We start from the raw sequence: 12,790 nt of genomic DNA on the forward strand, positions 1-12,790 counted from the left end.
TATATAAGATCTACAGATCAGTCGTAACCAGACGAGTCGTTCGATGATCGTCTTCCTGATTGTGAGGAGAATTATCAGTATCGTAATTAGGGAATTAGCATTCTTGTATGTTCGGTGTCCGTCATTGACGCTCTGTATTGTGAGTTGCTTCTGGAGCCGGAGCTGTTGATTGGTGAAGTAATCAATTCTTAAACCCCCAAAAGATCAGATAGTGATAAGTGATCAATTTACTCTCATTGATAAAAATAACGCAGCCAAATACAAATATGATTATGTGGGTGGTCTGATACTATGGGGGTCATTTATCAAACGTTGATTTTTTTTTACACCCAATTTGCAAAGTTTGCCGCAACAGAGTTTTACACTGTTGAACCTGATTTATCTTAAAAATCCAGATGTGGTCGTTTGTAAAAGTTGCTAATGTTTGCGCGGTCCTAGTAAAAAAATCATGTGGACAGGGGCTTATTAAAAAATTAAAGGGTACTCACCTGGTCTGGCACTCCCAATGTCACACGCCACGGTCCATCGGAGTCTTACCCTATATGTTTACAGGGGCACAACAGCTCCGCTCTACTTCTGGACAGCTAGGTACACCTACTCCTCACCAAGAACCACTGCCTGATACATGGGATGGGTGGGCGTTCCTGGCCAACCGGAAGTATTCGGAGCGGAGCTTCCAAGCCCCTGTAAAAGTACAGGGCTCAGACGGACTGTAGCGCAGGACACAGGGGGAAGGTTCTACCATCGCCATAGACAGGGGACATCCTCTACACCTAGAAGAGAGGAGGTTCTACCATCATCATAGACAGGGGGCATCCTCTATACCTAGAGGAGAGGAGGTACTACCATCACCATAGACAGGGGGCATCCTCTACATCTAGAGGAGAGGAGGTTCTACCATCACCATAGACAGGGGACATCCTCTACACCTAGAGGAGAGGAGGTTCTACCATCACCATAGACAGGGGGCATCCTCTACACCTAGAGGAGAGGAGGTTCTACCATCACCCTAGACAGGGGCATCCTCTACACCTAGAGGAGAGGGGGTTCTACCATCACCATAGACAGGGGGCATCCTCTACACCTAGAGGAGAGGAGGTTCTACCATCACCATAGACAGGGGGCATCCTCTACACCTAGAGGAGAGGAGGTTCTACCATCACCATAGACAGGGGGCATCCTCTACACCTAGAGGAGAGGAGGTTCTACCATCACCATAGACAGGGGGCATCCTCTACACCTAGAGGAGAGGAGGTACTGCCATCATCATAGACAGGGGACATCCTCTACACCTAGAGGAGAGGAGGTTCTACCATCACCATAGACAGAGGCATCCTCTACACCTAGAGGAGAGGAGATTCTACCATCACCATAGACAGGGGACATCCTCTACACCTAGAGGAGAGGAGGTTCTACCATCACCATAGACAGGGGGCATCCTCTACACCTAGAGGAGAGGAGGTTCTATGATCACTATAGACAGGGGGCATCTTCTACACCTAGAGGAGAGGAGGTTCTATCATCACTATAGACAGGGGGCATCTTCTACACCTAGAGGAGAGGAGGTTCTACCATCATCATAGACAGGGGCATCCTCTACACCTAGAGGAGAGGTGGTTCTACCATCACCATAGACAGGGGACATCCTCTACACCTAGAGGAGAGGAGATTCTACCATCACCATAGACAGGGGACATCCTCTACACCTAGAGGAGAGGAGGTTCTACCATCACCATAGACAGGGGGCATCCTCTACACCTAGAGGAGAGGAGGTTCTACCATCACCATAGACAGGGGGCATCCTCTACACCTAGAGGAGAGGAGATTCTACCATCACCATAGACAGGGGACATCCTCTACACCTAGAGGAGAGGAGGTTCTACCATCACCATAGACAGGGGGCATCCTCTACACCTAGAGGAGAGGAGGTTCTACCATCACCATAGACAGGGGGCATCCTCTACACCTAGAGGAGAGGAGGTTCTATGATCACTATAGACAGGGGGCATCTTCTACACCTAGAGGAGAGGAGGTTCTATCATCACTATAGACAGGGGGCATCTTCTACACCTAGAGGAGAGGAGGTTCTACCATCACCATAGACAGGGGCATCCTCTACACCTAGAGGAGAGGTGGTTCTACCATCACCATAGACAGGGGACATCCTCTACACCTAGAGGAGAGGAGATTCTACCATCACCATAGACAGGGGACATCCTCTACACCTAGAGGAGAGGAGGTTCTACCATCACCATAGACAGGGAGCATCCTCTACACCTAGAGGAGAGGAGGTTCTACCAATCACCATAGACAGGGGCATCCTCTACACCTAGAGGAGAGGAGGCTCTACCATCACCATAGACAGGGTGCATCTTCTACACCTAGAGGAGAGGAGGTTCTACCATCACCATAGACAGGGGGCATCCTCTACACCTAGAGGAGAGGAGGTTCTACCATCACCATAGACACGGGGCATCCTCTACACCTAGAGGAGAGGAGATTCTACCATCACCATAGACAGGGGACATCCTCTACACCTAGAGGAGAGGAGGTTCTACCATCACCATAGACAGGGGGCATCCTCTACACCTAGAGGAGAGGAGGTTCTATCATCACTATAGACAGGGGGCATCTTCTACACCTAGAGGAGAGGAGGTTCTACCATCACCATAGACAGGGGGCATCTTCTACACCTAGAGGAGAGGAGGTTCTACCATCACCATAGACAGGGGGCATCTTATACACCTAGAGGAGAGGAGGTTCTATCATCACTATAGACAGGGGGCATCTTCTACACCTAGAGGAGAGGAGGTTCTACCATCACCATAGACAGGGGCATCCTCTACACCTAGAGGAGAGGTGGTTCTACCATCACCATAGACAGGGGACATCCTCTACACCTAGAGGAGAGGGGGTTCTACCATCACCATAGACAGGGGACATCCCCTACACCTAGAGGAGAGGAGGTTGTACCATCACCATAGACAGGGGGCATCCTCTACACCTAGAGGAGAGGAGGTTCTACCATCCCCATAGACAGGGGGCATCCTCTACACCTAGAGGAGAGGAGGTTCTACCATCACCACAGACAGGGGGCCTCCTCTACACCTAGAGGAGAGGAGGTTCTACCATCACCCTAGACAGGGGGATCCTCTACACCTAGAGAAGAAGAGGTTCTATCATCACCATAGACAGGGGGCATCCTCTACACCTAGAGGAGAGATGGTACTACTATCACCATAGACAGGGGACATCCTCTACACCTAGTGGAGAGGAGGTTGTACCATCAGCATAGACAGGGGGCATCCTCTACACCTAGAGGAGATGAGGTTCTACGATCACCATAGACAGGGGGCATCCTCTACACCTAGAGGAGAGGAGGTTCTACCATCACCGTAGACAGGGGGCATCCTCTACACCTAGAGGAGAGGAGGTTCTACCATCACCACAGACAGGGGGCCTCCTCTACACCTAGAGGAGAGGAGGTTCTACCATCACCCTAGACAGAGGGATCCTCTACACCTAGAGAAGAGGAGGTTCTATCATCACCATAGACAGGGGGCATCCTCTACACCTAGAGGAGAGGAGGTTCTACCATCACCATAGACAGGGGGCATCCTCTACACCTAGAGGAGAGGAGGTTCTACCATCACCATAGACAGGGGGCATCCTCTACACCTAGAGGAGAGGAGGTTCTACCATCACCATAGACAGGGGGCATCCTCTACACCTAGAGGAGAGGAGGTACTGCCATCATCATAGACAGGGGACATCCTCTACACCTAGAGGAGAGGAGGTTCTACCATCACCATAGACAGAGGCATCCTCTACACCTAGAGGAGAGGAGATTCTACCATCACCATAGACAGGGGACATCCTCTACACCTAGAGGAGAGGAGGTTCTACCATCACCATAGACAGGGGGCATCCTCTACACCTAGAGGAGAGGAGGTTCTATGATCACTATAGACAGGGGGCATCTTCTACACCTAGAGGAGAGGAGGTTCTATCATCACTATAGACAGGGGGCATCTTCTACACCTAGAGGAGAGGAGGTTCTACCATCATCATAGACAGGGGCATCCTCTACACCTAGAGGAGAGGTGGTTCTACCATCACCATAGACAGGGGACATCCTCTACACCTAGAGGAGAGGAGATTCTACCATCACCATAGACAGGGGACATCCTCTACACCTAGAGGAGAGGAGGTTCTACCATCACCATAGACAGGGGGCATCCTCTACACCTAGAGGAGAGGAGGTTCTACCATCACCATAGACAGGGGGCATCCTCTACACCTAGAGGAGAGGAGATTCTACCATCACCATAGACAGGGGACATCCTCTACACCTAGAGGAGAGGAGGTTCTACCATCACCATAGACAGGGGGCATCCTCTACACCTAGAGGAGAGGAGGTTCTACCATCACCATAGACAGGGGGCATCCTCTACACCTAGAGGAGAGGAGGTTCTATGATCACTATAGACAGGGGGCATCTTCTACACCTAGAGGAGAGGAGGTTCTATCATCACTATAGACAGGGGGCATCTTCTACACCTAGAGGAGAGGAGGTTCTACCATCACCATAGACAGGGGCATCCTCTACACCTAGAGGAGAGGTGGTTCTACCATCACCATAGACAGGGGACATCCTCTACACCTAGAGGAGAGGAGATTCTACCATCACCATAGACAGGGGACATCCTCTACACCTAGAGGAGAGGAGGTTCTACCATCACCATAGACAGGGAGCATCCTCTACACCTAGAGGAGAGGAGGTTCTACCAATCACCATAGACAGGGGCATCCTCTACACCTAGAGGAGAGGAGGCTCTACCATCACCATAGACAGGGTGCATCTTCTACACCTAGAGGAGAGGAGGTTCTACCATCACCATAGACAGGGGGCATCCTCTACACCTAGAGGAGAGGAGGTTCTACCATCACCATAGACAGGGGGCATCCTCTACACCTAGAGGAGAGGAGGTTCTACCATCACCATAGACAGGGGGCATCCTCTACACCTAGAGGAGAGGAGGTTCTACCATCACCATAGACACGGGGCATCCTCTACACCTAGAGGAGAGGAGATTCTACCATCACCATAGACAGGGGACATCCTCTACACCTAGAGGAGAGGAGGTTCTACCATCACCATAGACAGGGGGCATCCTCTACACCTAGAGGAGAGGAGGTTCTATCATCACTATAGACAGGGGGCATCTTCTACACCTAGAGGAGAGGAGGTTCTACCATCACCATAGACAGGGGGCATCTTCTACACCTAGAGGAGAGGAGGTTCTACCATCACCATAGACAGGGGGCATCTTATACACCTAGAGGAGAGGAGGTTCTATCATCACTATAGACAGGGGGCATCTTCTACACCTAGAGGAGAGGAGGTTCTACCATCACCATAGACAGGGGCATCCTCTACACCTAGAGGAGAGGTGGTTCTACCATCACCATAGACAGGGGACATCCTCTACACCTAGAGGAGAGGGGGTTCTACCATCACCATAGACAGGGGACATCCCCTACACCTAGAGGAGAGGAGGTTGTACCATCACCATAGACAGGGGGCATCCTCTACACCTAGAGGAGAGGAGGTTCTACCATAACCATAGACAGGGGGCATCCTCTACACCTAGAGGAGAGGAGGTTCTACCATCACCATAGACAGGGGACATCCCCTACACCTAGAGGAGAGGAGGTTGTACCATCACCATAGACAGGGGGCATCCTCTACACCTAGAGGAGAGGAGGTTCTACCATCCCCATAGACAGGGGGCATCCTCTACACCTAGAGGAGAGGAGGTTCTACCATCACCACAGACAGGGGGCCTCCTCTACACCTAGAGGAGAGGAGGTTCTACCATCACCCTAGACAGGGGGATCCTCTACACCTAGAGAAGAAGAGGTTCTATCATCACCATAGACAGGGGGCATCCTCTACACCTAGAGGAGAGATGGTACTACTATCACCATAGACAGGGGACATCCTCTACACCTAGTGGAGAGGAGGTTGTACCATCAGCATAGACAGGGGGCATCCTCTACACCTAGAGGAGATGAGGTTCTACGATCACCATAGACAGGGGGCATCCTCTACACCTAGAGGAGAGGAGGTTCTACCATCACCGTAGACAGGGGGCATCCTCTACACCTAGAGGAGAGGAGGTTCTACCATCACCACAGACAGGGGGCCTCCTCTACACCTAGAGGAGAGGAGGTTCTACCATCACCCTAGACAGAGGGATCCTCTACACCTAGAGAAGAGGAGGTTCTATCATCACCATAGACAGGGGGCATCCTCTACACCTAGAGGAGAGATGGTTCTACTATCACCATAGACAGGGGACATCATCTACACCTAGAGGAGAGGGGGTTGTACCATCACCATAGACAGGGGGCATCCTCTACATCTAGAGGAGAGATGGTTCTACCATCACCATAGACAGGGGGCATCCTCTACACCTAGAGGAGAGGAGGTTCTACCATCACCATAGACAGGGGGCATCCTCTACACCTAGAGGAGAGGGGGTTCTACCATCACCATAGACAGGGGACATCCCCTACACCTAGAGGAGAGGAGGTTGTACCATCACCATAGACAGGGGGCATCCTCTACACCTAGAGGAGAGGAGGTTCTACCATCACCATAGACAAGGGGCATCCTCTACACCTAGAGGAGAGGAGGTTCTACCATCACCGTAGACAGGGGGCATCCTCTACACCTAGAGGAGAGGAGGTTCTACCATCACCATAGACAGGGGGCATCCTCTACACCTAGAGGAGAGGAGGTTCTACCATCACCACAGACAGGGGGCCTCCTCTACACCTAGAGGAGAGGAGGTTCTACCATCACCCTAGACAGGGGGAACCTCTACACCTAGAGAAGAGGAGGTTCTATCATCACCATAGACAGGGGGCATCCTCTACACCTAGAGGAGAGATGGTTCTACTATCGCCATAGACAGGGGGCATCCTCTACACCTAGAGGAGAGGAGGTTGTACCATCAGCATAGACAGGGGGCATCCTCTACACCTAGAGGAGAGGAGGTTCTACCATCACCATAGACAGGGGGCATCCTCTACACCTAGAGGAGAGGAGGTTCTACCATCACCGTAGACAGGGGGCATCCTCTACACCTAGAGGAGAGGAGGTTCTACCATCACCACAGACAGGGGGCCTCCTCTACACCCAGAGGAGAGGAGGTTCTACCATCACCCTAGACAGGGGGTATCCTCTACACCTAGAGGAGAGGAGGTTCTACCATCACCATAGACAGGGGACATCCTCTACACCTAGAGGAGAGGAGGTTCTACCATCACCATAGACAGGGGGCATCCTCTACACCTAGAGGAGAGATGGTTCTACTATCACCATAGACAGGGGGCATCCTCTACACCTAGAGGAGAGGAGGTTGTACCATCAGCATAGACAGGGGGCATCCTCTACACCTAGAGGAGAGGAGGTTCTACAATCACCATAGACAGGGGACATCCTCTACACCTAGAGGAGAGGAGGTTCTACCATCACAATAGACAGGGGGCATCCTCTACACCTAGAGGAGAGGAGGTTCTACCTTCACCATAGACAGGGGACATCCCCTACACCTAGAGAAGAGGAGGTTCTACCATCACCATAGACAGGGGACATCCTCTACACCTAGAGGAGAGGAGGTTCTACCATCACCATAGACAGGGGGCGTCCTCTACACCTAGAGGAGAGGAGGTTCTACCATCACCATAGACAGGGGGCATCCTCTACACCTAGAGGAGAGATGGTTCTACTATCACCATAGACAGGGGACATCATCTACACCTAGAGGAGAGGGGGTTGTACCATCACCAGACAGGGGGCATCCTCTACACCTAGAGGAGAGGGGGTTCTACCATCACCATAGACAGGGGACATCCCCTACACCTAGAGGAGAGGAGGTTGTACCATCACCATAGACAGGGGGCATCCTCTACACCTAGAGGAGAGGAGGTTCTACCATCACCATAGACAGGGGGCATCCTCTACACCTAGAGGAGAGGAGGTTCTACCATCACCACAGACAGGGGGCCTCCTCTACACCTAGAGGAGAGGAGGTTCTACCATCACCATAGACAGGGGGCATCCTCTACACCTAGAGGAGAGGAGGTTCTACCATCAGCATAGACAGGGGGCATCCTCTACACCTAGAGGAGAGTAGGTTCTACCATCACCATAGACAGGGGGCATCCTCTACACCTAGAGGAGAGTAGGTTCTACCAGAACCATAGACAGGGGGCATCCTCTACACCTAGAGGAGAGGAGGTTCTACCATCACCGTAGACAGGGGGCATCCTCTACACCTAGAGGAGAGGGGGTTGTATCATCACCATAGACAGGGGGCATCCTCTACACCTAGAGGAGAGATGGCTCTACTATCACCATAGACAGGGGACATCATCTACACCTAGAGGAGAGGGGGTTGTACCATCACCATAGACAGGGGGCATCCTCTACACCTAGAGGAGAGATGGTTCTACTATCACCATAGACAGGGGGCATCCTCTACACCTAGAGGAGAGGAGGTTCTACCATTGCCATAGACAGGGGGCATCCTCTACACCTAGAGGAGAGGAGGTGATTCTACCATCACCATAGACAGGGGGCATCCTCTACACCTAGAGGAGAGGAGGTTCTACCAATACCATAGACAGGGGACATCCTCTACAGCTAGAGAAGAGGAGGTTCTATCATCTCCATAGACAGGGGGCATCCTATACACCTAGAGAGGAGGTTCTATCATCTCCATAGACAGGGGGCATCCACTACACCTAGAGGAGAGGGGGTTCTACCATCACCATAGACAGGGGGCATCCTCTACACCTAGAGGAGAGGAGGTTCTACCATCACCATAGACAGGGGGCATCCTATTCACCTAGAGTAGAGGAGGTTCTACCATCACCATAGACAGGGGGCATCCTCCACACCTAGAGGAGAGGAGGTTCTACCATCACCATAGACAGGGGGTATCCTCTACACCTAGAGGAGAGGAGGTTCTACCATCACCATAGACAGGGGGCATCCTCTACACCTAGAGGAGAGGAGGTTCTACCATCACCATAGACAGGGGCATCCTCTACACCTAGAGGAGAGGAGGTTCTACCATCACCATAGACAGGGGGCATCCTCTACACCTAAAGGAGAGGAGGTTCTACCATCACCATAGACAGGGGGCATCCTCTACACCTATAGATGAGAAGAGGTTCTATCATCTCCATAGACAGGAGACATCCTCTACACCTAGAGGAGAGGAGGTTCTACCATCACCATAGACAGGGGACATCCTCTACACCTAGAGGAGAGGAGGTACTACCATCACCATAGACAGGGGACATCCTCTACACCTAGAGGAGAGGAGGTTCTACCATCACCATAGACAGGGGGCATCCTCTACACCTAGAGGAGAGGAGGTTCTACCATCACCATAGACAGGGGACATCGTCTACACCTAGAGGAGAGGAGGTTCTACCATCACCATAGACAGGGGGGCATCCTCTACTCCTAGAGGAGAAGAGGTTCTACCATCACCATAGGCAGGAGACATGCTCTACACCTAGAGGAGCTTCTACCATCACCATAGACAGGTGACATCCTCTACACCTAGAGGATAGGAGGTTCTACCATCACCATAGACAGGTGACATCCTCTACACCTAGAGGAGAGGAGGTTCTACCATCACCATAGACAGGGGGCATCCTCTACACCTAGAGGAGAGGAGGTGCTACCATCACCATAGACAGGTGACATCCTCTACACCTAGAGGAGAGGTGGTTCTACCATCACCATAGACAGGGAGCATCCTCTACACCTAGAGGAGAGGAGGTTCTACCATCACCATAGACAGGGGGCATCCTCTACACCTAGAGGAGAGTAGGTTCTACCATCACCATAGACAGGGGCATCCTCTACACCTAGAGGAGAGGAGGTTCTACCATCACCATAGACAGGGGGCATCCTCTACACCTAGAGGAGAAGAGGTTCTACCATCACCATAGACAGGGATTCTTTACTGTAAGAGCAGTGAGACAATGGAAATCTCTGCTGCAGGAGGTTGTTGCGGTGAATACTTTGTTCATTTTCAAGAGAGGCCTGGATGCATTTCTTGAGAATAATAATATCATTGGTTTTATGGGAACAAAACATTTGTCTCAGGAGAGGACAGGATGATGCAGAGAATCTCTATGGGTAATTGTTTCAACACTGAAGCTGGAATTACACACCAGATCAACACTGAACAGGGTAAGGATCTGTCTCATTGAACAGGGCCAGATTATTATACAGTCTGTAATCATGTAATTATGAAGTGTCTGCACTATGCACGCCATGACACAATACAGTCAGTGTCGGACTGGCCCACCAGAGTAACAGAGGATCCTCCAGTGGGCCCTGGCTCACCCCAATACTGAACCCCAGAGGTCCATCAGAAAACAACACAATTTGAAGGCTGCTAGAGTATATTTCCTGGGGATGACAAAGAGAGGGCTCCCAGATTGATTTTCTCTGGTGGGCCGAAGGAAACCCAGTCCGACACTGAATACAGTGCATAGTAAGGGGCGTTCCGTTGCGTATTCGGATTGGCCACCACATTTATGTCAAGAAGTCCAACAGAAATGTGGCGCACACCTTTGAACTGAGTGTACCAAAAAAAAAAATCTGGTGCACACACTTCCTGGACTTCGAGCGCGTGCAGCATGCTCCACTGACTTCTGCAGGAGACTGAGCTCCGGTCTTCATGAATGTGTCGCCCACTGCACGACATTAAGGCAAACTACATTTAGTAGTATAAGTAAATGTGGGCCACAGTGTCTCAATGTTTAAGAAAGCCCACTCTGCAGAGGCCAAACCTCTCATTAGCAGAAAGAATCAAGATACTGGACTCATCTTTGCTGAGGACCACGTTGTGTGGATAGAGCTGGTGTCCCCACAGTTCATTTTAGTGATGGAAATAAGTTTAATCTATTTGGATCTGATGAGAAACTTTATATTTGTAGATAAACAGGGGAAAGGATGAGCCCAAAGTTGTAAAGAAGTCAGTGAAAGGTGGAGGAGGAAGTGTCATGGTTTGGGGAATGTTTTCTGCAGCAGAGTGAATGCAAGTGTGTATGTGAACCTTCTTCAGCAACATGTGGTTCCTTCCTTGTGTTCTCCACTCGATCAGCAGCAATTTTCTTGCAGGCAATGGCCTCTGTCATACAACAAAAAAGGTAAAGCGGTTCCTTGAAACAGAAAGTATGGAAACAATTTAATGGCCCAGAGTCTAAACCCAGTAGAAAACCTCTGGAAAATAATTGGTGATTGATGGTTGTTAGCCAGAGCATTTGTAGAACCTAACATTTCATTTAAGTAGTGACCATTTTGGGTTGAAGTTTTGGCCAAATGTCATGTGACCAGGGTGACATCATCACAAATTCCTTAGCCTCTTAACATTAGCAAACTGTACCCCATGCACATATCTGTTCACATGAAATCATAGCAGCCTAATTGGACTTCTACTCCTCTCCATGCAAGCTGATATGATTTCATGTGATCTGATATGTGGTGATTTCATCAGATATATGCTTGGTGTACAGTTTGCTAATGTTAGAAGGCTAAAGGCTGCGATTATATCACCATCGTCACATGACATTACTGCTGCATGCTGATGAAGCAAGGGGATGAGCTGCCGCATTCAGCCCAAGGAGGCCACGCCCACCTCAACTCGCTATAGACATCCCTGGATACCAGGTCAAATTATAAAGTTGAATATATGGGAACTGAAAGTGACAATGTTTAGCTAAAAGGAGGCTGTCAGTTAGTAACTAGGGCTCTATGGGAACCTGCCAGTAGCTGTATTTCTGACAAATATGGTGACAGGTTCCCTTTAAAATAACGGTGTAGCCCGTTTTGCTTTGCCTGGTTAGCTTTGATTACGAGATACAAGGGACCAAATCCTGGCTGATAGCAGTACAACCTCTCTCCCTGAATTCCTTGATGATGTGATAGATTGGTGACTGAGGTGCAATCTTTCTAGCTGCGATACTCTTCCCAGTTTTGTGCAGTGCAATGATGACTGCACGTGTTTCTTTAGAGATAACCATGGGTAACAGAAGAGAAACAATGATGCCAAGCACCAGCCTCCTTGTAAAGTGTCCAGTGGTGTGATTCTTACTTAATCATGACAGATTGATCTCCAGCCCTGTCCCCATCAGCCCCCGCACCTGTGTTACTGGAGACATCACTGACACCATGTTACTTGCTCCTATTATACTGCCCAGTGGTGATTGTTACTTACACATGACACATTGTCCCCAGCCCTGTCCCCATCAGCCCCTGCACCTGTGTTACTGGAGACATCACTGACACCATGTTACCTGCTCCTATTATACTGCCCAGTGGTGATTGTTACTTACACATGACACATTGTCCCCCAGCCCTGTCCTCATCAGCCCCCGCACCTGTGTTACTGGAGACATCACTGACACCATGTTACCTGCTCCTATTATACTGCCCAGTGGTGATTGTTACTTACACATGACACATTGCCCCCCAGCCCTGTCCCCATCAGCCCCCGCACCTGTGTTACTGGGGACATCACTGACACCATGTTACCTGCTCCTATTATACTGCCCAGTGGTGATTGTTACTTACACATGACACATTGTCCCCAGCCCTGTCCCCATCAGCCCCCGCACCTGTGTTACTGGAGACATCACTGACACCATGTTACCTGCTCCTATTATACTGCCCAGTGGTGATTGTTACTTA

The 12,790-nt window shown here is 50.4% G+C and overlaps 1 protein-coding gene across 2 annotated transcripts in view; it reads left to right on the forward strand.

The window, feature by feature from the left end:
- The window catches only part of LOC140120870 (uncharacterized), a 326,412-nt gene that overhangs the window by 233,779 nt on the left and 79,843 nt on the right, over positions 1 to 12,790 (forward strand). The gene's annotated exons all lie outside the window — the stretch shown is intronic.

This window comes from Engystomops pustulosus, chromosome 3 (genome assembly GCF_040894005.1).
Source record: "Engystomops pustulosus chromosome 3, aEngPut4.maternal, whole genome shotgun sequence".
NCBI classification, from domain to species: Eukaryota; Metazoa; Chordata; class Amphibia; order Anura; family Leptodactylidae; genus Engystomops; species Engystomops pustulosus.